Genomic DNA, 27,304 nt, shown 5'->3' on the forward strand with positions numbered 1-27,304 from the left:
AGGGCAAGGCAGTGGAGTTGGCATGTGAAGCTATGGACAGACTCCTCTGCTATGACAAGCTGGCTGAATCTGCAGCCCAGTGCACCTCCAGCGCAGTGCAGCTGCTGCCCAGCCTCTGTGCCCAAGGCCAGTGGCCAGGCAGTGAGTCATAAGCCCCGGTGGGGGCACTGCCCCACTGCAGCCTGAGGCGTCACCTCACTTTGTTGAGGAAACAGACAAACGTGAAACCATTGCAGTCAGTCTGTTACCCATGACCGCAGGGGCCTCACTGCAGCAGCAGCAGTTTCCTTCCTTCTCCAGCATCAGTGCACATGGCTGCTGACTGGCTCCTTGGCTTTATCACTCTGTGTCTGAGGAGGAAAACTTGCTCTCCCTTATTACTCGTGTGCTGGGAATCCACAGAACACTCCCAGGCCTGGTGAGTGCAGACAGAAAGTGCCAAGTGCCCCTTGCATGTTCCTTTCAGATCTACTTTTGCAGCCCTCCCCACACCGACTGTGGGAGCCCTGCCATCAGTTCATATCTCCTGTGTGCTTGCTAACAGAGCTTTTCCAGAATACAAGAAAAACTGATTTTGCTCTGTCTCTCCTGGGCTGTGTGATGCCACCTCATCCATCTATGCTCAGAATGTTTTGCTGTCTCCTAAAACAAGATTTTTGTTTTGAAAAGCAGCATCATGGTATCACAGATGCACAAAGCAGAAACAAGGGGTTGCTGCCACAGTCACCTTAGGTACAGGTGCCTGGTGCTGCATTGTATAAAGGACAAGACTTTTCCTGCCACTGTTCTCCCAACCAACAGGGTAAATGTAAATATGTGAATTAATACCTACACATCTTTTTTAGTCACGCAGTTTGAATTTCAGCTTCCTGGTTGGTCCAGATCCCACTAGTGATACATTCCTGTTATGTTTTCACCCCAGCCAGCAATCAGAATCACAGAATGTGTAGGTTGGAAGAGACCTTCAAGATCATCGAGTCCAACCCAGCCTTAATACCTCAACTAGGTCATGGTATCAAGTGCCACATCCAGTTTCCTTTTAAACACATCCAGGGATGGTGACTCCACCACCTCCCCGGGCAGACTATTCCAATATTTAATCACTCTTTCTGTGAAAAACTTCTTCCTAATATCCAACCTATATTTCCCTTGACGCAGCTTAAGACTGTGTCCTCTCGTTCTGTCAGTTGCTGCCTGGAGAAAGAGACCAACCCCCAGCTGTCTACAACTACCCTTCAGGAAGTTGTAGAGAGTGATAAGATCACCTCTGAGTCTCCTTTTCTCCAGGCTAAACAACCCCAGCTCCCTCAGTCGTTCTTCATATGGCTTGTTTTCCAATCCCTTCACCAGCTTTGTTGCCCTTCTCTGGACACGTTCAAGCATCTCAACATCCTTCCTAAACTGAGGGGCCCAGAACTGGACACAATACTCAAGGTGTGGCCTCACCAGTGCCGAGTACAGGGGAAGAATGACCTCCCTGCTCCTGCTGGCCACACTATTCCTGATACAGGCCAGGATGCCATTGGCCCTCTTGGCCACCTGGGCACACTGCTGGCTCATGTTCAGCCGGCTGCTGACCAGAACCCCCAGGTCCCTTTCCTCCTGGGCACTATCCAGCCACAAGGTCCCCAGCCTATAACGCTGCAGGGGGTTATTGTGACCAAAGTGCAGGACTCGACACTTAGACTCATTAAACTTCATTTTGTTGGACTCTGCCCATCGACCCAACCATTCCAGGTCTTTCTGCAGAGCCCTCCTATCTTCCAAGCGGTCAACACATGCTCTCAGCTTTGTGTCATCTGCAAATTTACTAATGAAAGGTTCAATACCCTCATCCATGTCATCAATGAAAATACTGAACAGAGCTGGTCCCAGCACAGACCCCTGAGGAACACCACTGGTGACTGGCCGCCAGCTGGATATAGCACCATTCACCACCACCCTCTGGGCCTGGCCATCCAGCCAGTTCCTAACCCAGCAAAGAGTGCTCCTGTCCAAGCCCCAGGTTGCCAGCTTTTCCAAGAGTATGCTGTGGGAGACAGTGTCAAAAGCCTTGCGAAAGTCCAAATAGACAACATCCACAGCCCTTCCTGCATCCACTAGGTGGGTCACCTGGTCATAAAAGGAGATCAGGTTGGTCAAACATGACCTACCTCTCCTAAACCCATGCTGGCTGGGCCTGAGACCCTGGCCATCTTGTAGGTGCTGCATGATGACATTTAGTATAAACTGTTCCATTATCTTGCCAGGTACTGAGGTCAGACTGACTGGTCTATAATTACTGGGATGCTACCCCTGCCTTTAGAGGGGCAACACGTTGGGACGTGGGTGCGGACCTTCACAGAGGACAGCATGCAGCAGCTTGGTGAATCATGGAAAGCTCTTTATTATCTGACTCCAAAAGCTTATATACATTTTGTACAGAGGGCCAAGATTGGCCCAAAGAGATTACAACCTCCTGACTCCATTGGTCAATATGACCATCAGTCAAGTTCTCTCTCAGAGAACAAGAATGCAAAACACAGATAATTTCTAAGAATACAATATTGTTTACATGAAGCAGCATGAGAAGCTGCTGCAAAGACTCAAACACTTGAAACCAAGAAATGTAGGGACGACATCTCACCCTTTTTACCTTAAAAAAGGAAAAAAGGAAAAAAGAAAATGAACTACAGTTCAATTTCTGTTCCCATGGGAGGACCAGTGGTTCCTCCTCTGTTGACCTTCATTTGGTCACGGTTTCTTGCTTTTCACATTGCAGGGTTAGTGAAATTCTGTGGCACCTGTAAGGTGCTCAATGGCATGCAAAGCCTTTGCCAATTAAATTTGCGGGGTTTCACCCTGTGTTCCCCGTTTTTGTTTTTGAAGAACCAGGCCTCTGTGGCACAACAAAAGGTTCTTCAGCAAATGGAACAAACAACATTGCTGACTCCCTTTAAATTGAACAACCCATCTGTGTGCCATGTCGACCACAGAAATTAAATCCGTGACTAAATGAAAAAGTTTCTGGGAAAACTGTGGAAATGCCATGACAGCAGCCCCAATACAACCAAATGGGCTGCCCATCCTCAGGGGCTTCCAAAACTTGCCCTCAAAATCATCCTTCCAAGCAACACTGGCCTACCTCATCCTCCCAAATCATCTGTAAAGACAGTGGGCCCTTGCACTAAATTTCTGAATATTTTTGGGCCGCAAAAAAAAAAAAAAAAAGAAATCCAAAGGATTCTTGCCACTCGCAACAGCTCATGGCTCCAGAGCATTTGGCAGAAAAACACTGCTTGCAAAGCTCCATTCAAATTCCTCCCATAATACTGAGAGTATGAATTTTACAAAAATCTGCACCCATCAAATTCGCAAGCATTGTTGCCTGCATTTATCAATCGAGCAATGAGCTCCTACAAAAATGATTGATTGCCATTTTTGCGGCTGAAATCGAGCAATAATTAGCTCAAATAAAAAAAAAAAAAAAACAACTGATTGTTTGTTTATTTTTTTCAAACAATATTTTGCCGCCTTGTGGCAGATGGGGCAAAAATGACCCATTCCAGAACATGCAAGGAATTGGACATTCATCAGCCAGTGATCCCTGCAGGATACAAATGAATCACAGAAAACAATCATTCAGATTCACAATTGAGGATTGGCTTTTTGGAGGTGTTATAAAAAACCTCCAGTCCCCAGAGTTCTGTTTCGATGCAGAACACAGGAACGTCCCAGGACTGGTTGAAATTTCCAGCTGATCCTGGTCCAACAGCTCCCAAACAAGTCACGAAGGGCGATGAATGGATCTTGAAAGACAGTCCATTCCAGCTGCCAAACAGCAAAGGAAAAAATTGCAATGTCCGTTCCAAATTGTTCCAGGACGGTCTCTGATCAGAGCAACAGTCCAGTGAAATCCAGGCAGCTCAATACTTCAGAGCAACTGCCTTCTCACCACCGACTCTTTGTCCTGTGAACAGAAAACTCAAACAGAAATTAAACAATTTTGGTCCCTTCAGGGACACTGACAGGGAGAGGTGGGTGTGGGACTGAACTTTCCCATCAAACCTCCATCGGCTGTGGGGACTGGGAAGACTCTTCTGTCCGAGCACGCTTCCTCTTTGCACCCCACTGCCCTTTTGACAGAGGTTGGCCTTTCACATGGCTTGCCTTGCAAACATCTGCCATGTGATTCGGCCGTCCACACCTTCCACAAAGAAACAAAGGAGTGATTCCTCTTTTTTGCACTCTCTTTCTTTGTTTCTTGTTGGCCTTAGCATTAGTTTTGCCAGCCTGAGCATTAGATGAGGCATCATCCACCTCTGAATCCTGTCCTGTGTGTTTCACAGGGACAGGGGTGAGAACTTGTCTCACCGCACCTGCAGAACGAGGGAATCCATCCCTGCCCTGCAGGGGGCGCCATGCTGACCCACGGCCGCCCACAGCATCTGCCTCGGTTGGGACATCATCCGAGACTGAGGGGGACCCGGGACCTCGGGATCCTGTGCAACGGGGAAACACCCGCTTGTGACTGCGCTGTCCCTTTAAAATTGACAGATCGGCTGCAGCTGCCTCTGCCGCGCTGCTCCTGCTTGGTGCGGGGGGAGATGGCAGCGCTGCAGGAGGCGTGTCCCGCTTGCCAAGCGCTGCCCCCACAGGCGCGGGGGGAGTGCCCCGATCGGCACGGGGAGGAGCGGGGGAGCTGGGAGGCTGTCCCAGCCCTGCATTCCCAAGCGGAGCCGCGGCTGCCGCGCTGCTCGGCCCACCCTTTCTCAAGGGTGGCACCGGCCGCTGCGGGGGGGTTTCTTCTCGCTCCGGGGCCGTGCGGGGTGGCCCTGGGCTGGCCCCTTCACTCCTTGGGGCCGCCCCCCCCCCCCCCCCGCGGGGGCTGGGCAGGCTGCATTGCCCGCCCCGGGCCGGCCTCGCCGCTCACAGGCGGGGCAGGTCTCCACCCCCGCTCCGGCGGGGCACTTGGCTTGTCGCCAAACTGCACGGACCTGTGTGTGCCCTGCAAGTCCCCGCCGCGGGGGCACACGGCCGCCCTGCCCGGCGCCCCGGGACGGCACAATCCCGCGCCGCCCTGCCGCACGGAACATTGCACCGACGCCCCACAGTGCAGACAGTCCACGAAAAACACCCCGCCCCCCCGATCCAAGAGTGCTCCCGGCGCCTCCAAGGCCAGGAAAGCACGGAGGGGGAGGGAAGTGGGGGAGGCGATCTTTCGCCTCTGCCGCCATTTTTTCGGCACAGGAGTGGGGAGCGCTGATCTCTCCGGTCCCACGGGGCTTTCACAAGCCCCGAGGTTTTCCACACTCCAGCGCCGATACGGCGTGGGTGGGAAAGGGGTCTGCTCTGCAGGAGACCCCGTGCCCGCCTCAGCTGGTGCGCTGAGGACGGGCAGGCTTCCCGCCATGCTGCTGCGAGGAAGGGGGGTCGGCTGTCCCGCCCGTCTCCAAGGGGCAGGAACAGGAGGAATGACTCCACCGTCTTCCCTGGCACCCAGCCCGATGGGGCTGGAGCCGTCCTCAGAGCTGGAAGGCTGCAATTTAGGCAGCACCTTCTCCAGCCTGCTCCAGGTGGCTATGAGTTCCAAAAGCTTCACACTGCGATCTGCAAAGAAAACCTGGAGCAGATAGTCGCCCAAAGACTTCCACTCTGCTGTAGAAAAAACTTCTTCAAGGCTGCAAAAAAACCCATGAGTTCTAGCATAATAGAACAATTTCTGGAGAGCATCTCCAGGAAAGGAGACTTCTTCTCTCCTCAGGACCTCAAGGCAAAGGTCCAACATGAGGGTTTCCTCATCTGAGGAGGGTTTAGAGATCATTATCTCTTACCACGATACCTCAGGCAGAGCAGCTACAGTCTCTCACTGGGCAGACAGGTCCACCGACGTGCAGTACTCTCGCAGTCGGAGGTCACCGGTGTGACCTGTTCTCCCACGTCAGGAGTCCGTTCAGACACGGACAGTGTCCAGATGTGCCGTTCAGACACAAAGGGTCAGCATATGTGACCCAGCTGCAGTCCAGACACGGAGGGGTCACCAGATGCGACAGGAGACCCTCTTCCCACACGTTCGGGGTCACCAGATGCGACAGGAGACCCTCTTCTCACACGTGCGGGGTCACCAGATGTTACCCCACGCCTTTCCGAGGAAGGGGGGGGGCACAGGGCTTGGGACGTGGGTGCGGACCTTCACAGAGGACAGCATGCAGCAGCTCGGTGAATCATGGAAAGCTCTTTATTATCTGACTCCAAAAGCTTATATACATTTTGTACAGAGGGCCAAGATTGGCCCAAGGAGGTTACAACCTCCTGACTCCATTGGTCAATATGACCATCAGTCAAGTTCTCTCTCAGAGAACAAGAATGCAAAACACAGATAATTTCTAAGAATACAATATTGTTTACATGAAGCAGCATGAGAAGCTGCTGCAAAGACTCAAACACTTGAAACCAAGAAATGTAGGGACGACACTGGGATCCTCCTTCCCACCCTTTTTGTGAATGGGTGTCACATTGGCCAGTTTCCAATCTTCCTGAACCTCACCAGTGAGCCAGGACTGATTGTAAATGATGGAGAGTGGCTTTGCAAGCTCATCTGCCAGCTCCCTCATCACCCTGGGATGGATCCCATCTGGGCCCATAGATTTATGAGAGTCCAAGCATCTCAGCTGTTCTCTGACTGCCTCCTCTTGGATAATGGGGGGACTATTCTGTTCCCTGACACCATCTACCAGCCCAGGAGGACAGTTGTCCTGTAGGCAAGTCGTCTTCCCACTGAAACCTGAGGCAAAGAAGTCATTGAGCACTTCTACCTTCTCATCTGCAGTTACTAAGTTCCCTTCCTTATCCAACAGAGAGCAAGGGTTAGCCTTACCTTTCCTTTTACCATTAATGTATTTATAGAAACACTTTTTATTGTCCTTTGCAGAAGTTGCTATTTTGAGTTCAAATTGAGCTTTGGCCTCCCTAATTTTTTTCCTACATTCTCTAGCAGCCCCCTTAAATACTTCCCGAGGGACCTGGCCCTCCTTCCAAAAACGGTGCATCCTCTTTTTATTCCTGAGTTCATCCAAAACCTCCTTGCCTATCTAGGCTGGGCGTTTGCCTCGTCGACTGGTCTTCCAGCACACAGGGACAGTCTGTTCCTGTGCCCTCAAAAACTCTGTTTTGAAGAGCATCCAGCTTTCTTGAACTCTATTGTTTTAAGGGCTTCTTGCCAAGGAACTCTCTGAATAAGTCTTTTAAAAAGGCCAAAGTCTGCCCTCCAGAAGTCCAATGTAAAAGTCTTATTGATGTACCTCCTGATTTCACCAATTATCAAGAACTCTATAATTTCATGATCACTCTGCCCCAGTCGTCCTCCAATCACCACATCTTCCACCAGCCCATCTCTATTTGTGAACAACAGATCCAACATAGTCTCTCCCCTGGTGGGCTCACCTACCAGCTGTGACAAAAAGTTATCATCCATGCACTGTAAAAATTTCCTGGACTGTCTCTTTTCTGCTGTATTAAGTTCCCAGCAGATGTCTGGCAGGTTGAAGTCACTCACAAGAACAAGGGCTGATGATCCTGACACAGTCTCCAGCTGCTTGTAGAATAAATTGTCCACGTCTTCCTCCTGGTTGGGTGGATGATAACAGACTCCCAGTAGGATGTCAGCCTTGTTGGCTATCCCCTTAATTCTCACCCATAGGCATTCAACTCCATCTTCATTAATTTCAATATCTATGGAGTCAAAAACCTTCTTAATATAAAGGGCCACCCCTCCACCTCTTCTCCCTTTCCTGTCTCTTCTGAAGAGCTTGTAGCCATCGAGTGCAGTGCTCCAGCTATGTGAGTCATCTCACCACGTTTCTGTGATGGCGACTGCATCATAGCTCTGCTGTTGCACCATGACCTCCAGCTCTTCCTGTTTGTTACCCATGCTGCGTGCATTGGTATACATGCACTTCAGCTGGGCTACTGATTTCACCCCTAACTCAGGCTTAGCACCCTTGGGCCTGAATCCAGGCAGCCCAGCTGCATCCCCTTCCCCCTTCGAAACTAGTTTAAAGCCCTCTCAACAAGGTCTGCCAGCTCCTGAGCCAAGAACCTTCTACCCTTAACAGAGAGATGTATCCCATCTGGTTCCAACAGAGCAGGTGCCAAAAAAGTTACGCCGTGATCAAAGAATCCGAAATTTTGTCAATGACACCAACTTTTAAGCCACTTGTTAATGATGTGAGTTCTCCTATTTCTTCCATCATTTTTCTCTGCCACCAGAGGGACTGAGCAGAACACTACCTGGGTCCCTGTCTTATCAACCACATGACCCAATGCCCTAAAGTCCCTTTTAATTGCCTTGACACTCCTCGATCTCGCCACTGCCAGCCTGGAGCATCAGCAGTGGGTAATAATCAGTGGGCTGAATCAACTCAGGTAGTCTCTTAGTAATATCCTTTATCCAGGCCCCAGGGAGGCAGCAGACCTCCCTGTGGGATGGGTCTGGGCAACATATGGGGCCCTCTGTTCCCTTCAGAAGGGAGTCACCTACTACAGTTACCCTTCTTTTCTTCTTGATGTTAGAAGTGGAGATTCATCTTACAGATGAATCCAAATAGGGAGGCTCACTGGGCAGATAATGTTCCTCTAAATTATCCAGCTGGTTCTCTAGAGCTAGGGCCTCATATCTATTCTCAAGTGGCACCTGGCTGGGAGATGGAGGTTGGGAGAAGTTTTTATTATTACCTCCCCGAGTAGGAACCCTTTTCCATTCCCCTTCATCTACCGGGTGCTCTTCTATTGCCTGGGAGTGGGAGTCATACAAGTCCTCTGAGTCCAGATGGGCATCCCTTAAAGATGGAAGGGCTGAACTCCACCAGTCTATTTCCCTTTCACTTTCCCTGACACTCCTTAATCGTTCAACTTCCTCCCTAAGCTCAGCCACCAGTGAAAGAAAGTCATTCACTTGCTCACACCTCAGGCACGCTTCCTTCACATTATCCCCTGAAACAATTGATAAGCTCAAACACTCTGGGCAGGAATAGGTCTGTACAGACACATCCTTTTTGGAGGGCTCCACTTGGTTACATACACTAATACCAACAACAGTTTTTGACCGTGTTGAAACCATTACCACAAGACCAAACAGCCAGTAGAAACACCTCGAACAACACAACACACAGTACTCCTTGCCAGCAAGAGAGCTAGCAACCCTGCCTGCTTGCCCTGCCTGCGCGAACTGCCGCGCGAACTGCCTTGGCCACGCCCCTGTTTGCCCGCTCCTGTTTGCTGCGCTCCCTACAGACCTCTTATAATGGGCCACTCATAAACGCAGGGAGCTCCACCCCTCACTTCTTGAATGACTCACAACTGAAGCCCCATGCAGCCACTTGCTCACTCTCCCACAAGTGGGATTGTGGAGAGAATTGGAAAGGTAAAAGCTGGGAAACTCTTAGGTTGAGTCAAAGACAGATTAATAGTGGAAGCAAAAGCTGGCACACAAGCAAGGAAAAACAAAGGATTCATTCACTGCTTCCCAGGAGCAGACAGGTGTTCAGCCACCTCCAGGAGAGCAGAGCCCCACCACATGTGACTTGGGAAGACAAACACCATCACTTCATATATCCCCCTTCCTTCTTCCCCCCAGCTTTATGTACTGAGCATGATGTCATGTGATATGGTCAGTTGGGGTCACCTGTCCTGGCTGTGTCCCCTCCCCATCTCCCATGTACCCCCAGCCCCCTCACCAGTGTGGCTGTACAAAAAGCAGAAAAGGCCTTGGCTCTATGTAAACACTGATCAGCAATAACCAAAACATTTCTATATTGTCAACCTTGTGTTTAGTACAAATGCGAAACATAACTCCATATTAGCCACTGTGAAGACAATTCTACCCCAGCCAAACCATTGTCTTTGACTTAGTACAAGACAATGTAGGCTTCTACCCTCCTCCAGCAAGCTCTGTTCCCTGCAAAGGAGTTCCAGTGATTTGACTTTAACGTAGTCTTTTCCTTCTGTGAAAAACGAGGTTCACTTTTTGGTAGATTTTTAAGAAATATGTTAATTAAAAAATAAGACAATTAGGAGATAAAAAAGCAAAGTATGGCCGGCCAGGTGACTTGGCATTCAGCCAAGTCCACGCTTTGCTATATCAGAGACATTCGTTAAATACCCTTTCTATTGCATCAGTTCGTGAATATTCATATTTTTCCATAAACTAGTTTCCATATTCCAGGAACTGTTTTGCATAGTCCCTCCTTGGGTCCGCCTTTTTAGAGCATGCGTGTTTCTTGGCTGTGTCTTCATTATCACCTCCAGCTTGGGCCTTGGTCCATGCTTTCTTCAGGTGGTAGATGCTGATAGTTGGTATATCAATAGCAGAGTCTTCTTTACATGTTCACTGTATGTTATCCCGACCAAACAGACAGTTTAAGCATACTATATCAACTACTACCACTATGCCTAATTTTCTAAAAGCAGAAATAAAATACTTATATTCTATATCCTTACCACAACATTATTAATCATATAGCACACATCTTGCAAAAAGCCAACTTTATAATATATATAACAATTCCTCCCTCTTTCTTTTATAATTCATTTGGCTTGAGCCATATTCCTTGTTTTCTAGCCTCCGTTATTCGTTCATTTTTTTCATAGATCAATTTTGCTTCTTCAAAGGGGTCTTTTACATTATTTTGTTTCTTTAACACCATGATCTTTTCTGCCATTCCGGATGTAGTCAATTTTGAGTCTGTAGGCATCGTTACCACTTGCATGCCTTGAACTACGTTTGTGATCAGCCGAATAAAACAGGGGATTAAACGAGGAAGAAATATCAGGCCAGCAGTAGCACATAAGAGAAAAAATCCTAGTTTTTTCCACCATTCTATTCCCAGTAAATTATCCCACCAGCTGCTTTTTAGCATTGATTCTTACTTTTGGACCAGTACATGAGCTACTTTTCTGATATCATTGACTATATCCAGAACAGCATCTCCATTGTCATCTATTTTCAAACAACAATCTGATGTATTAAATTTTCCACAAACATCCCCTTCTTCAGCTAGTAAATAATCTAAAGCTAACCTATTTTGATATACTGCTGCCCTTGTTTGGCGTTGTTGACTTGATATTAATTCCAATGCCTGACCAGTTTTGTTTGTTATTATTTCTACAACAGCCTGGAGTCTTATGATGCGGTTCAGCATATAAATTGGGGTCCGATATCCCCAACTCCCATCTTGTGCCCAGGTGGCTGGCCCATATGTTTCCAATATGAGTTCAGGGGGCCACTCATCATTCCCCCATTTCTGGAATCCTCCAATTACATCCCTTTTATTGCTTTTTAAGTCCTCATAAACTGGTATCCCTAATTGATCTCCCTTTGGTCCTGGTAAAAGAAAGAATTCTGGCTGTATGATTCCCAAAGTGCAACTCCCTTTCCACTTAGAGGGGAGTCTTGGGTATGCCCTCTTTCCACATATCCAAAATAAGCCATCTGGTGCTTTCCAGTAATCTTTTTCCTGTTGATTTATATTCTCCCAAAATTTGGATATTTCTGGGATCCCGAAATAGGGATTTTTTTCTGTATCATTACATTGAAAAAGTCCATCTTCGTTATTATATTTACAATTTCCCTTTTTTATTTTCTTTTGAGTCCAATACCAAGTTGGTTTCTCTGGGATCCACCAAGTAAAAGTTCCATTGCTTACCTTATATCTTTTACAGGGAGTGTTTCCCACTTCATTAAGAAAGTTTTTCCCAGTGCGCCAGAGACATTCTTCCCCTATTACTGTTGAGCTTAAAATCCACCCTTCTGGTCGGTTTTCCCCTTTTATATTTGTCTGGTTCCACTTAAGGAGTTCAACCAGGCCTAAGCCACTGCCTTTCCATGGCCATTCCTCTGACATCAAAGCCCCTCCACAGATCCAACAGTTGGTTATGTTAAGTTCTTGGCTTATTCTTTCCCCCAATTCCACAAACAGATTTTTCTTCAGTCTCAAGATATCTATTTCTTTTTCTAATTGCTGGTCCAGTTTTGTATACAAATCCTGGAGTGAGATTTGTACCGGGTTTGATTGCTGTGCTGGCTTTGTCTTTTTGCTTACCAGTTGCTCTTTTACTAAATCTTGGACCTTACTCCCAAGAGCATATGTGAAACAAATCCATCTTTCTCCTTTTGGACATTTATTTCCCAACCTGTCACCACTTGTTCCCAAGTTTTCCGCAATCCAATATTTTTTCCCATTATGAATTCAATTATCTAATTTGGATTTGACTGTCAATATGGGTATGTGTAATAAGAAAGGAACCTCGGTGTCTTTCCATATATAACTTATGATAGCATCTGTGGCATGACTTTGTCGATATCCCATAAGGGAAAAGACAGAGAATGAGTGACAGAAGAAAGAATGACAGAGGTCTGGTATGGCTTATACCTCCACCTTCCATGCCTATGGGGTTGCAACCCACAGCAGGAGTATATGATCATTTTGGTGGCAAGTACAGCGGCCAACCCAGTCTTGCCCTCTATTTCCTTGTCCCTTCCTTTTTGTTAATTTCCAGATGAATTGTCTTTGACACTTCTTAACTGTAATTTCCCACTGTTCCTCAGGTATTTTCCCACTCAACAGTCACTAGTAATTCCCATACACAAAGCAAAGTTACTATTTCAGCTGTTCTTAGTTCTGCCAGGATGGGGAATAAATTTGTCACTCAACACTTTATACAATGGGTGTGTTACTTTTGTGAATTTACAGTACTGATTATTATTTTTTTAATTTACATTTAACCCAGCTAACATGTTCAGTATTGGGATGAGTCAGGCAGGTTATATAGTATAGTTCTGATGAAGGTAGTAACTCCTCTTCTTCTGTGTATAAGTCCTAAGGAGAGAATATAAGAATCCTCTGACCAAAACAGTCCTAATCCTTCTGTTTGAGGTGGAAGTGTTTCCCCCACAGGGAGGATAATGGAGGTATTTCGGAGTTCTTCCAGGTTGAACTTGAAACTACTGATATAAGTTTGCCCTTATTTCCCAATTAGGTATGATTCTTTGTATATTTCTTGGGTCATTTAGGTTCTTCCCAGTTCATTACCACTCAGTCCTCGTTTAAGAGTCAGTTTAGTATCACCCGGTTTAGATGTTACAGTCCATTCCTTCAGTTCTTCCACGGGTCATTTGATCCTGCTGGCGTGGATCCACCCTCGTTCCCTGGTCCTGATCACAGCCTCAGTTGTCAGCAATACCTGAAAAGGACCTTCCCATTGTGGAGTTAAAGATTGTTCTTTCCAAGTTTTAACTAGTACCCATTCCCCTGGATGGATATTATGGATTCTAAAGTCTAAAGGTGAAGTTTGAGGGAGTATCCCTTTCAACTGCAGATTTTCAAGGGTTTTTGCAATTGTATTGACATATTTCTTAACACTCATCTCTCCTATATCATATGTGCCTGTTTCATGTTGGGTGGTCAGAAAGGGTAATCCAAACATCATCTCATAAGGTGACACTCCTAAGTCTGACCTGGGTTGTGTGCGAACCCTCAATAAAGCCAAAGGCAGGCATTTCACCCATGACATTTGGGTTTCAATTACTAATTTTGTTAAGGTTCTCTTTAAAGTCTGGTTCATCCTCTCTACCCTACCTGAACTCTGTGGATGCCATGGGGTGTGTCATTCCCACTTTATTCCCAAGGCTTGAACTATTTGCTGTAAGACTTTTGATGTGAAATGTGTTCCTCTGTCTGAGTCTATCCTATTAACCATTCCATACCTGGGAATAATTTGTTCCAAAAGGGTTTTACATACCACATTGGCTGTGGCTTTGACAGTGGGAATAGCCTCCACCCAATGAGTTAGATGGTCTGTTATTACTAATAAAAACTTCCATCTTTGGACTTGAGGAAGTTCAGTAAAATCCACTTGGATACTTTGAAATGGTCGGAGAGCTAACTCTCGACCTCCTAATGTTGTTTTTCTCATTACCTTTTTATTTACCTTCTGGCAAATTATACATCTTTCAGTTACTTGTTTTGCCAATCCAAAAATCCCAATACACCCATAATTCCTTAGAAAGTGATCACACAAAGCTTGAGTACCCCAATGGGGTTTTTGATGCGTGTTTTCTAATATTTTCTTAGCGAGTGGCTTATTAAGTAACTGTCTCCCATCAGGAAGTTTCCATCTCCCTGATTCATCTGACTTCCCCCCTATTTTTCTTAATTCTTCTTCTTCTGCTTTACTGAATTTTGGAGTTTCCAACTCCTTCTCATTTGAAGTCAGAATTAGCTTAACTTTTTGGGTCCCATTCTCTGCTGCATCTTTTGCTTCTTGATCTGCCAGATTATTTCCCCTTATTTCAGGAGTCATTCCCTTTTGATGCCCTTTGATGTGTACCACAGCTATCTCAGGCAATTTTAATGCTTTTAAGACTTCCAAAATAAGGCTCTCATGTATCAACCCTCTTCCTTTTGAATTGAGTAATCCCCTTTCTTCCCAATTTTTTCCAAAAGTGTGTACTACTCCAAAGGCATATTTTGAATCAGTATATATAGTTCCTTTCTTATGTGCCAAATATTCTAGTGCTCTTTTGAGAGCATATAATTCACAAGCTTGGGCTGACCAGTTTGAAGGTAACTTCCCTTTTTCAATGGTTTGCATATTTTCCCCATCAACCAAAGCATATCCTGACATTCTTTTCCCTTGTATACACCTGGAAGAACCATCCACATGTATTATTTCCCCTTCTCAAAGGGCTTGCTCTTTGAGATCTTCCCGTACCTTAGTTTGGTATTGGATAATTTCTAAACAATTATGTGTTAAGTCACTTTTTGGTTCTCCATATAAAAATTGTGCTGGATTTAAACTTTTGTTTACTTCTAATATCAGGTCATCACTATCAGGATTGCTTCATATTTCGACATCCTAGAGTCTGTTAACCATTTTTCTGCCTTCTGGTTTAATATATTTCGAATCGCATGAGGTGTACACACAACTAGTTTACTTCCAAAAGTAAGCTTACGGCTCTCTTCTACTAGGATTGCAGTAGCTGCTATAGCTTGAATATACACCAGCCAGCCGTGGTTCACTGGGTCCAACATGTTTGATAGATAAGCTATTGGTCTCTTCACTCCTCTCCACTCTTGAACCAGGACTCCATGAGCTACTCCACTTTCTACATTTACATGCAGATGAAAAGGTTTTTCTAATGAGGGTAAGCTCAAGGCTGGCACTGAGGCTAGTTTCGACTTCAATTTTTCTAATTTATCATCATCTTCCTTGGTCCACTTTATATTATCTCCCTCTGTCAGTTTTCCATATAAAAATTTTACTGCTTGTGTATATCCTTCAATCCATAATCTACAATATCCCAATAATCCAAGTAGTTTTCTTATTTCCTTCTTTGAAGAAGGGGGAGGGAGGGATAAAATTCCTGCAATCTTCTCAGGGTTCAGTTTTCAGCTACCTTTGCTTATTAAGTGTCCAAGATATTTCACTTCAGGTTCTACAAATTGCAGTTTCTCTTTTGATACTCTTAATCCTTTTTCCCCAAGAAAATTCAAAAGTTTTATGGTAGCTTCCCCAACTTCAGCTTTAACTTCCCCTGATAATAAGAGATCATCCACATATTGTATAATTTGTATTCCAGGAGGAGTAGGGAAAGTTTGTAATATTGTTTCTAAAGCTTGTCCAAATAAGTTGGGAGACTCAGAAAAACCCTGCGGCAATCTAGTCCATCTTAGTTGCTGCTTCCTTCCAGTATGTGGATCTTCCCATTCAAAGGCAAAGATATTTTGGCTTTCCTCGGCTAATGGACAAGCCCAAAAAGCATCTTTTAGATCCACTACACTAAACCACTGATGCTGGGGTGGGACCTTACTTAGAAGAGTATAAGGATTGGGTACCAGTGGATAACGGGTCTGGGTTCTTTTGTCAACCTCCCGTAAGTCTTGTACTAATCTGTAATTCCCATCAGGCTTCTTTACTGGCAGAATAGGGGTATTATGAGGAGACATACAAGGTTCTAATGTCCCATCCTTTATTAGTCCTTCTATTACCGGCTTCAAACCTTCTCGCCCTTCTAAGGATATAGGGTACTGATGTACACGTATAGGACATTCTTCTCTTTCAATTGTGACCCTTATGGGGTCTATGTTTAATCCTCCCCTATTTCCTTCTCCAGCCCAAACTTCTTTGTTAATTTTATCTTCGTCCTTTTGCTCAAGTTTTAAAATTTTAGCTGTCATTTTCCCTGCTTGTGGTATGACGCCTATTCCCAGTTCTACTTGTAAATCTCTCCCTAATAAATTACTACCTGCCCCAGGGACTAATAAGACATCTCCCATCCAAATTCTAGTTTCACCTTCTATCACCACATCTTTAATAACAGGAACTGTAAAACTTTCTCCTTTTGCCCCTGACACCTTTACAGTGTCTTTACTTACATTACAACCTGTGGGAACATTTAATAAGCATGTCCTCTCGGCACCTGTATCTACAACAAATTCTATTTTCTCCTCCTGGAGACCCACTTTTAAAGTTATCAAAGGCTCTTGATGGTATTTGTCCCCTAAAAAATAGAGCCTATGACTCCCCTATTCTTCTTCTTGGTTTATCTCTCTGAAAATTTTCAAATCCTTTTTTCAGTGGGGACACTCACGTTTGTAATGTCCTTCCTCCCCACAAAAGAAACAGACATTCTTAGGGTGCTCCTGGGATTTTGTTTGTACTGGGGCTCTGTTTTTTCCTTTTCCCTGTCTTTAAGACCTGAATATCTAGGAGTGGTACCGGGGGGCTTTGGTTTTTTTGGAAATTACTTTTTCGCATCATGGCTACCATGATCTTTGCTTCTGTTTTGGCTTTTTCTTCATCTCTTTTAACATAAACCTTTTGGGCCTCCCTTAATAAATCATTTAGTGATTTTTTGTGCCAGTCTTCCATTTTTCTCCAGCTTTCTTCTAATATCTGGCCAGGCATGAGTAACAAAATTAACTCTCAATAAAGCCTGTCCAGCAGGTGTCTCAGGATCTATTCCAGAATATTGTTTCATATTTCTCTTGAGTCTCTCGAGCCAGTCAGTCAGTGTTTCCTCTTTTCCCTGCTGTCCTTCAAAGGCTTTCCTGGCATTCTGTCCTCGTGGTACAGCCTCTTTTATTCTTTTGATTATCAAATTACGATAATCATTCATAGATCTCTGTCCTGCCTCATCATTATGATTCCAATTTGGGGGTTCTATTGGCAGTTTTTGGTCTCCCGGTTCTCCCTGCGGGTTTTCACTTTCCCAAATCCTTATTTTAGCAGCTCTAATCATCTGTCTTTTTTCCTGGGAAAAAATAATCTTCATAATTGATTGTAACTCTGCCCAAGTAAAAAAAATTCGGCCCTAAGAAGAGGTCTAGTTGCTCCGAAACACCTACAGGATCTTCCAACAATCCTTTAATTTCCTTTTTTAAAATTTCTGACTTCTGAAGAAGTCAAAGGGTCATTTACAAATCCTGTGCTTCCGCCTCCCATGGGGACTTCTCGTAATGGGAATAAATTAATCCCTCTATCCCAGTTTTCCTGTTTTTTATCCTTGTGTTGGTCTGGCGTTTTCCCTTTAAGAGGAGAAGTCCCCTGGCCAGCAGCGGCTGTCGTTACCATGGGGACAGTGGCAAAGGCAGGGGTTGCTGGGACTGGCAGAGAGGGAGGGGTGGGGGCAGGGGTCCACTCTGGGGCTGAGTCCTCCAGGGAGGGGAGGGGGTTAGCGAGGGCTGCAACCGGAACCGCCGACAGGACAGGGTTTTCCGGTGGAAACCAAATCGGGGCATGAATCTTTTGCACGAGGTCTCTGCTGGCTACACTGGGCACAGCCAGAGCCATCAGGGGCAGAGCTGTTGGGGCTGAAGCAGCCGTGGCTGGGACAGGCGGGATTTCCAGCGGAGCTGCTGCAGCCTATGCTGCTGGAACTGAGGCTGGGACATGTCCCGTGTCTATTGGAGGGACCCCTGGCCATGCGGTCTGGCCCGGAACAAACACAGGCGCGGCAGCTAGGGACAGCTGAGCAGCCAGCGGCGCAGGAGTAGCGTGCGGGGGGGGGAACCCGCTGATACAGGGGCTAAGGTGGGCGGGGTGGCCGAGTAGGGTGGGGCAGCCGACAGAGGAACAGGGTCGGCCGGGGGGGGGGCGGCAGGGGTAGTGGAGAAAGCGGTGCGGGAACAGGGGCTTGCGGGGCGGCTGGCAGAGATGGAGAAGGTAAAATTTTCAATACATCTAAACCCTTTTCTCTTTTTTCTCCTCTTGCTCTGTCTCTGGGGTTTCTGATATTTTAAAAATTCTTATCCCCATAGGGTCCATGTCTCCTTTCGAGCAGGCAGCATATTTTTTCTCTTCTGGATTAAACGATTCGTTTGAATTTACAAATATATTTAAAGCCTGACAAATCCACCCTTCAAAAGAACCATATCTAGGCCAATAAATATGGTCAGATCTTATTTCCCTTTTTGTCCATTCAATCATACAGTATTGAATCATCTTTACTTTGTCTTTTTTTCTTGTATAAGGATCTAGATCCCAATTTGCTAACATAACTCCCAAAGGGCTATCTTGGGGTATTTCTACTGGCAACTCTTTTCTTTCTTTTTTTACTAAGTTTCTGTCCCATTTTCAGGATTTTATCTAGTTTTTGCTTAGTCTCTTTTCTGTTATCTCTAACAGCCTGAACACCATCTTTCCCCTTTCCCCCCCAAGGCACAGAAAACTCTTTATCTCAGTAGTACAGTACCTTGCGCTGTCTTTCAAAACAAAAAATTCCTTTTTAATTCAACAGTCTATATTACATATACATTCACTTACCCCACTTACACAATTTTATTTATAAATTTTTCTTTTCACTTTTCCCCCCTTCACAACCAGACAACACAAGCAGACAATACAAGGAAATGGTACCCTCTTCTAATATTTAATATTTACCTATAGGTAATTAACTAACCCCCAGATGTTCTTGGATTATCACACTTTTTAAGCCTCTAGTTATACCTCTAGGCTTTTTTGTGTTTTTTTTCCTTAATCTGGCAAAAAAACCACATATATTTGGCCAACCCCAAATGCTCTTGGGTCTTACATAACCCTCAATCTGGCAACATTTAGGGGATCTCCTCTTTTCTCCCATTTTCCCAGTGGATTGTATGGGAAAACTATTGGCTCCCTCCCTGAGGGGTCCAACCCCACCCTGGGACCGTCCCAGCCACCCGGGGATTTTACAACCCCTCTTTCCTCTGGGACCCCGTCCCAGCCACCCGGGGGTCACATTCACACTTTTTATCTTTTGCTTCGCTTCTGTACTGGCCGTTCCCTCGCGAGATAACGGAACTGCAGTGTGAGAAGCCACCACACTTGTTTTCACCAGTCTGGGGTACCCAGTCAGTGTCTCATTCACACACCACACAGACCCCCTTTAACCCGCTCCCCTAAGAAATACTTACAATCCTTTTTCTTTCTCAGGTTCTTCGTGCACAAGGTTTTTATGGAGCAAAAAATACTGCAGTTTTAGGGAGCCTTTTCCCTTTTCCTTACTTGCTTTTTCTCTCTCCTTTCTTGTCTCTTTGGATGTTTACCTGCAATCCCCAATTCTCACCAGGAAAAACAAAGTTTTGGGCCGCCAAAAACCCAGGTGGGGTGCCTCCCTTGCTCTGGATTTCCTGGGGTTTCAGGGATGAGGTATCTCCCGGCCAAGGCCCCAAATTGTGAAAAACTAGGTTCACTTCTTGGTAAATTTTAAGAAATAGGTTTAATAAAAAAATTAAGACAATTAGGAGATAAAAAAGCAAATTACGGCTGGCCGGGTGACTTGGCATTCAGAGACATTCTTTAAATACCCTTTCTATTGCATCAGTTTTGTTGAATAGTCATATTTTTCCATAAACTAGTTCCCATATTCCAGGAACTGTTTTGCATGGTCCCTCCTTGGGTCCGCCTTTTTAGAGCATGCGTGTTTCGTGGCTGTGTCTTCATTATCACCTCCAGCTTGGGCCTTGGTCCATGCTTTCTTCAGGTGGTAGATGCTGATAGTTGGTATATCAATAGCAGGGTCTTCTTTACATGTTCACTGGATGTTATCCCAACCAAACAGACAGTTTAAGCATATTACATCAGTTACTACCACTATGCCTAATTTTCTAAAAGCAGAAATAAAAAACTTATATTCTATATATTCTATATCCTATTAATCATATAGCACACATCTTGCAAAAAGCCAACTTTATAATATATATAACACTTCCTTGAACCAAGAAGTACATGAACACTGCAGCCCACAGCAGCTTTTCCACAGCAGGCTAGAGTGGCATCTCATGGGAAATTTCTGATGAAGGAATACAGGGCCACAAGGGAGGATCCCACTGTGCCACTGCAGACCCAAACCATGTCTCACTATCACTACAGCAGGGCTGTGTCCAGAACAGAGACTGGGATTTGGTTGGCCACATTGAACTAGTCTGATTACTCGTATTTGAGGACAGGATATTGAATTTGGGTGTAACAATAGCAAAGGCTCATTTCAGTTCAGCTGAATGCAATGAAGAAAAAGAGATTCTTTTACTGGAGCAGAAGAAAAATTGAGACCTGTAGAAAACAGCAAAAAGCAGTAAAATCCCTTGAAAGGGATATTTCAGTAGAAAACAGATACTTCTCTTAGACAGGGATAGTGCTCAATTACTGAATTATAGAGATTAACTATAATATTTAATGAATGGTAATATATCATTAGTTAAGAAACCCTGATTTCATGGTCTCAAAGATTTTCTACTTTCACAAGTTCCTGTGTTTCTCTCTGGGCATCTTCATGTTCACCTGTTTCCCAAGTAGTCTGAAGGACCTGGAGGGATGTGTTGGGGGTTAGGTTTGCTCCTTATTTACTTTAAAGAATTTTTTCCCCATAAGTTACCAAGGAGACTAAGTGTTGGATACTTAAAGAGTACTTGACCAAAACAAAGAGATGGCCAAAAGCTCGGTTGGGGAGTTTTTTTCTTATCTGTTGTAACTCCAGAAGGGAGGAGGTAACTGCCTTCCCTGATAACAAGCCAGCTGTTAAAAACCAGGTGGGGTATTGTTTCTTATCTCTGCTCAGTCTTTCACTACCCCCATGGGAATATCTTCTGTTAACACACCATTAAAGCTCACCAATGGCATGACACATTTCATCATCCTATTGTGAGATGCTCTACCAGGGAGCAGAAGGCAAACCATTTCTACCGAGATAAAAAGGTGCCACAAGTGTCATCAGGCACTCTGGTGTTCACACGGGACTCCCAAAGGAAGACCGGACCCACTTCAGGACCCCTGGCTCCACAGGACCATCTCTTCCAACAGGACCGCATCTGCCATCTGCCATTCCAGGAGGGCTGACTTTGGACTGTTTCCAACGCCCTAACAGGACGTCAGGTTGTATTTTTGACTCTGTCAGGGTTTTTTTCTGGGATTCCTTGTTTGTTTGTTTGCTTATTCTTTTGTACTACAACATTTGTATTTTTTTTAATATCCCTAGTAAAGAACTGCTATACCTATTCCCAAAATCTTTGCCTGACAACCTTTTAATTGCAAATTTATAATAATTTGAAAAGAGGGGGGGCTTACATTCCAAGGGAGACTCCAATCTTCCTTGGCAGATACCTGTCTATTCAAACTAAGACAGGATGTATGGCCCCAATCAGGGCTTGTAATTGAAAACAATTAATCAATTAAACCAAGCAGCTAAATTGCTCTGTGAGAAGGGAAGATCCTTCTGTGAGATGCAGTGGGATTGATGGCCTAGATGTCTGCAGCTCCTGGGAAATTTTTTGCTTTAGATTTGTATACCTGAATTCCTACTCTCTTAAATGTGGTAGAGTAATATAGAATATTTCAGTTGGAAGAGGCCTACAACAATCATTTGTCTTGCATTGGTAATGTAAAGGTTTAAGGGGTTTCATGAACCTTAACTTAAAGCATAGTGGTGGGTGTCACAGAAGCTGGTGAGAAAGTGAATTGTGAAGACCTAGATGGTTCAGCTCCTTATGAGTTCTCTCTCAGACCTGTGTGTGTGTAATTGCATGCTAAAGCTTATTTGTCAGCAATCAACACAAGGAGGAAAAGAGGAAGAAATGGTTGCCCAGTTATCAAAAGAAGTAAAGGAAAAAAATTAAAAACAGAAGGGGGAAAAACATACTCAGCAGAAATGATGAAATAGCATAGAAGTAATTTTTAAACTTTCCTCTTTGCACCCTTCCTTAAGGGTTTCCGCTCTGCCAATGCCTCTGACTGTGGTCACTGAGTATGGGTTTTACCCACACCTCTGAGGGTCCAACCTGGCAGAGACGTGGCAAAAATCAATTAGTAAGACAGTATGATTGAGTGTGCCTTGAAAAAGATTTTAATAAAGAAGGAAAATAATACAAAAACAAAGGCAAAGCCGAGCACAGTATAGAGACAAGTCTCCTACTTGCTACAACACCTCGAAAAGCATGGAGTTTCTTTGTTCTCTCTCTTTAGTGCTTAAGAGTTTAGGTGGGCTTTTTGGCCCTTGGCCCAATGAGAGTAACAACAGACTTTGAGTTACATTCTTGGAGCCCAATCTATGCTTCTGTGCTGGCTCCAAACCAATTACAATGAGAAACCCACAGAACTTTCCAGCTAAACTTCCTAAAATGTCTAAAGGTAAACTGAAACTCTTTCCCTATTTGGAAGCACCTGCTGGAGGTGTGGGGAATGCATCACTACAACTGAGACACTTGTTTTCTGATAAAGAGAAAGGAAAAACCACCAGCCGTTGTCCTGGACACTCAGTGACAGAGTGAGCCCAGGCAGGGAAGTGTTCCTGATTTACCCCGGCTTGGGGAATGAGGGTCAGTCTGGCTGGAGAGGGAGCAGCTGTGCCCCCAGGAAGGATGGGAATGGTGCTGTGAGCAGCCATGCTCATGAGCTCCTTTCTCCACTGCAGTGGTGAGTCTGAGCTGGGCACAGGCCCCTGCCCTGCGGTCTCTGTGTGTGCTTGGCAGGGGCAGCTCTGTTTTGGGGAGAGCTTAGATTCAGTCCTCAGAATAAGAGTGTCAGGTTAATACAGTTTGTTTTTTTGGTTAATAGAATATTGCTCTGCTAGGACCTTAGAATTCTTTGGAAAGGACAGGGACCTATCAGGGGCCAGTTCTTGGATTGGTATGTAGTTTTGACCACTCAGAAAATGGAATGCAACTTTTGGTAATACCCTTTTAAAGCTGAGACTGGGTTCGAGCCCTCCTCTTCCTCCCGCCTGGCGACCAGGTAACATCATGGGCAGCAAAGGGGGGCCCGGCTTAGGCCCCACTGCCTCGGGCCTGGCCGGGCCTCCAGGAGCTGCTGCCCATGAGGTGGGGTGGTCCGGCTGCCTGAACTCCCTTTTCCCCTGGCTGTCGGCAGGGGAGAGGTGGAGGGCTGCCATTCAGCAGTGCTGGCTGCGTGTCTGGGGCTGCGGCGGATTGGAGCTGGGCCGTGGCTGGGCCGTGCCCCAGCCCATGGCTGCCGGCACTCCTGGCCCAGGAGGAGGATGGGATTTCCCCCCCACACACCCTATGTCGGGCCCCAGGGAGCAGCTCCGAGCAGCTCACACCATCAGATAGAGGGTGGAAGAGAAAGCATCCATCAACTTCCCCCCCACCCGCATGGCTTTGAAATTTTTTCGGCTGCTGGGGCAGAGATCACATGACCACCGCAGGCCTGGGCAAGTTTTAACTCTTTCCTGACACAGATTGAGACTTTTTTAAACTCTAACCCTTCTCAGAGATGAGAGAAAAAGCTAAATTAGAGATATGTAAAGGGCCAATATGAAGATATCTAAGTCAGTGAACAGAGTGACTTCTTAAGTGGGAGAGATGACAAGTTGCCTGAATCCTAGGCTGAAATCTCCTGGGAGTTTTAGTAAGACTGTAATATGAATATGCCAAAATATTCCTTTAAATCGTGGACAATACAAATTGGGCAGATGATCTGTGGATTTTAAAGCAAAGGTATCTGTGATTTACTGAGTGAATATTGAATTAGAAGTTGTGATTTGGTCATCCCATGAGAGGTTTGAACAGAGAGAGATGAGAAGCCCCTGTGCCAGTGAAGAAGTGAGAAGACATCTCTGTTCTCTGGAATGAAGAATTCTTTGCCTTCAAAGTTGCTTATCATTAAAAGTGCCACCCCAATCTGGGAGTCTATGACCCATATGTGTGGTCACAGGAAAGGCTATGTGAATATGGGAGGTTCCACAATTGCAGAATCTCCTGGGTGGGCTGCTTTTGTGTGAGTTAGAAGCCACAAGCAGACTGTTTTTCTTGTGGAAAGTTACCAAAACAACAGGAGAGACTTCTCTCTCTCAAAGACTGAATGAATGACTATTTTATAAGTGGTATAAGTGGTACTGACCTGGAGTTCTGAGTTTTGCCTCTTTACATTGTTTGTAGAAAATGAACAGTTTGTGGTGGGAGAAAGGGTTGGTTTAGAAGATTCATTTGTGGTATTGTTTTTTTTCTCTCCTTTCCCTTTGCTTCTCTTAGTGTGTGTTAATAAAATCTATCTGTTTACCTTAAGTTGGGGCCTGTTTTGCCTTTTTCTCCAAAATCCTATCTCCCAAAGGTAAAAAAGAGCAGACACTAAATTTGGCGAATTTGAAACCACTACAGAGAGAAATGTACTGGAACAAAGGCAATGGTTCTCATTTTTACAGGAAAGAAAGTTTTAGGTTTCTTTACCCAGTGTTTTAAGTTTCTCATGTTTGGCTTAGGCTGAGAGAGTGGTGTGTTTCAGAAAAACAAATAGACAGTGGAGGAGGGAAGTCTTTGCTGTTCCTCAGAAGCCCCAAGGGTGATGTCTGGAGCAGACACTGGCTGAGACCAGGGAGCTGCAACTTGGACTTTAGACCAACTCCTTCCCCTCAGGACTAAGTTATCCAGTAACTCTGACCCTGTGCTTTACTCAGTGCTGGTGGTGGCAGGAAAGCAGCAGGCAGAGCAAGAGAGCCAGGCTGCACACATGGCAGGAGTCAGTGCCCCTGGCCCTCAGCTGCCTCCTACCCGTCTGCCTCATGCCACACTGATTTTTAGTTAACCCACCCCTGAGCAGCTAAACCCTCACACTCCCCACTGACTGCCTGTGTTTCTCATCTGGTGGGTTCTCTTTCCCAATGCTCTTGCCATGGCTTCACCACCTGGGTGCTGTCTTCACCCTGGCTGCTCTGTGGCTTAATTTTCATCCTCCTTTCTTCCTGCAGCTTTTCTGGACCTGAGTGGCCCCAGTGAGATCAAAGGTGTCTGGAAGGAGTCTATCACTCTGCCTTGTGCCTATGTGCCTGTGGAGGACTTTGTGCAGCAAACTCTCACCTGGACTGTGGTACATGACAAGGGTTCAGGCAGCATCTTTCAGAGGGATGGCTCCAGTGACCATGTTCTCCTGTCTGAGCACAGGGACAGAGTCAGCATTCCAAAGGATGCCCCAGGAAATGTCTCTCCTCATCATGAACCTGGAAATCTCTGACAGAGGAACCTACACCTGCCAGGTCAACTGGAGAGACAGCAAGAACAGCCTTATAGCAAAGGAGATCACCACTAAATTGGAGGTTGTTAAAGGTAAATCCAAGAAGAAGGCTGTTAAGGAGGAGAAGGCTTTTGAGAATTAGAGCGAGTAGGCAGTGACTGCATGTTTCCATGCAGAAGCGTTTTGCTGATCAGTGTCAGCCTCCAGCAAGAAGCAGCAAATAAATCAGAGAAATTTTGCCCAGGACACAGCACCCTACAGCTCGGGGAGGATCTGTGGCTCCTCAAGTACCAGTTCATCCCTTGCTCTATCTGTAACCAATGGCTCAATGTTTCCCCGGGGCATGCAGAAATGGGGAAGTACCAGGGATAGTGCATGGCTGTTCTTTGACTAAATTTCTCCAGCATGTGCTTGTCCTCCCTCTGCCCAGTGTGGGAGGTTTACAGAGGCACAGCAACTGCAGAACACCATGTGTGGCACAGTTGAGCTCATCCTGTGCAGGGAGGTGATGTGAGAGCTGAGATGCTTCCTCCTGGGAAGGCACCAACAGCAAGAGCAAGAACTGCTGCGGCAGGGGGACTGTCCCCACCACAGCCAGGGCTCCATGACCTGGGCCCCTGTCCTGGGTTGCAGTGTAGGATGTACACAAAGTATTTATTCTATCACCATCTTCATGAACTGTTGAAACCAGGTGGGCTAGTGTTTTCCCAAGCCCCTGCCTCTTCTGCTAATGGCATTTGGGGTGTCTTCTGCTAATGACCTTTGGGGTGTCTTCTGCTAATGGCCCATTATCGCCTTGCCCATGAGTCACAGGTAACTCCCTCCAGGAGCTATCTCTGTTTAATGGGCCATCAAGGACCCACTTCACAACTCCTCATCCTATTGTGAGATGCTCTGCCCAGGGGGAGGAGCCAAGCATTCTCACCTGGATATAAGCTGGTATGTGGGACAGTGCAAGTGGCACTTATCCACTGGATTCCCAGAGGAGCAGAGCTACCAGACCTTTCTACAGGATCACTGCTTCAGGAAGAGCACTTCACCTGGACTGCTTCCACCATCCTGCTCAGGTTGTATTCTGACTCTGTCAGTGATCCTTTGTGTTATTGCATTTATCTTATTTTACTTTTACCTTTTTACCTTCCTTCTTATTAAATTATATCTCTGACTTGGAGCCTCTCATTCGTTTTGCTTTCAAACCACAACAGCCCCTCTGCTTTGTCTTTCAGTGGCAGCCACCAAGCCCATCATCAGAGCTGGAGAGCTGGGGCTGATGGTCTCGACTGGAGCCAGCACCAGCCTGACCTGCAAGGCCAGCGGGTCCCCTCCCCTCAGCTACCGCTGGTTTCGGAGCACTCTGGTGGGCAAAGCCGTGCTCCTGAGAAGTGGGGCTGAGCTGGTGTGGCCCAGCCTGCGGCCCTCAGACAGTGGGACATGTATTTCTGTGAGGGAGAGAACAGGGCTGGGGCCGTGCTGTGCAGCTGATGGTGACAGGTGAGTGCCCACAGCCACAGCTGGGAGGAGAACATCTGCCTGCAGGGCAAAAGAACAGCATCCTACTTCCCTGCCTGGAAAAAGGAAATGCCAAACGCCTTCAGCAGTCTGACACATCCCTCCCTGCTGGCTCCAGTCTGTGTTCTTCTTTATTGCCTGTATTCAATTTCCTTCTCTTTGAGGAACTGCTCTTTTCTGATGCAAAAGAGAATTTCTACTTCAAACATTTATTTATTCCTCTGTGGGCTTTTTGAAGTTCTCTCTGGCTCTGTAATGGTGACCACTGCAGTTCAGCAAGTTTAGACAAGGAGTTGAGGCTTTATTTTGAGAACAAGGAACA

At 45.9% G+C, this 27,304-nt stretch overlaps 1 pseudogene across 1 annotated transcript; it reads left to right on the forward strand.

Moving 5' to 3' along the window:
* Positions 1-32: 32 nt before the first annotated feature.
* On the forward strand, positions 33-27,100 carry LOC310922081 (V-set and immunoglobulin domain-containing protein 4-like; annotated as a pseudogene). The gene is made up of 4 exons (XR_014592770.1): positions 33-141; positions 21,211-21,387; positions 25,211-25,565; positions 26,700-27,100. The product of XR_014592770.1 is annotated as a V-set and immunoglobulin domain-containing protein 4-like (transcript).
* The last annotated feature ends 204 nt before the right edge of the window (positions 27,101-27,304 follow it).

This window comes from Zosterops lateralis (genome assembly GCF_965231275.1).
Source record: "Zosterops lateralis genome assembly, chromosome: W".
In the NCBI taxonomy this organism is placed as follows: domain Eukaryota; kingdom Metazoa; phylum Chordata; class Aves; order Passeriformes; family Zosteropidae; genus Zosterops; species Zosterops lateralis.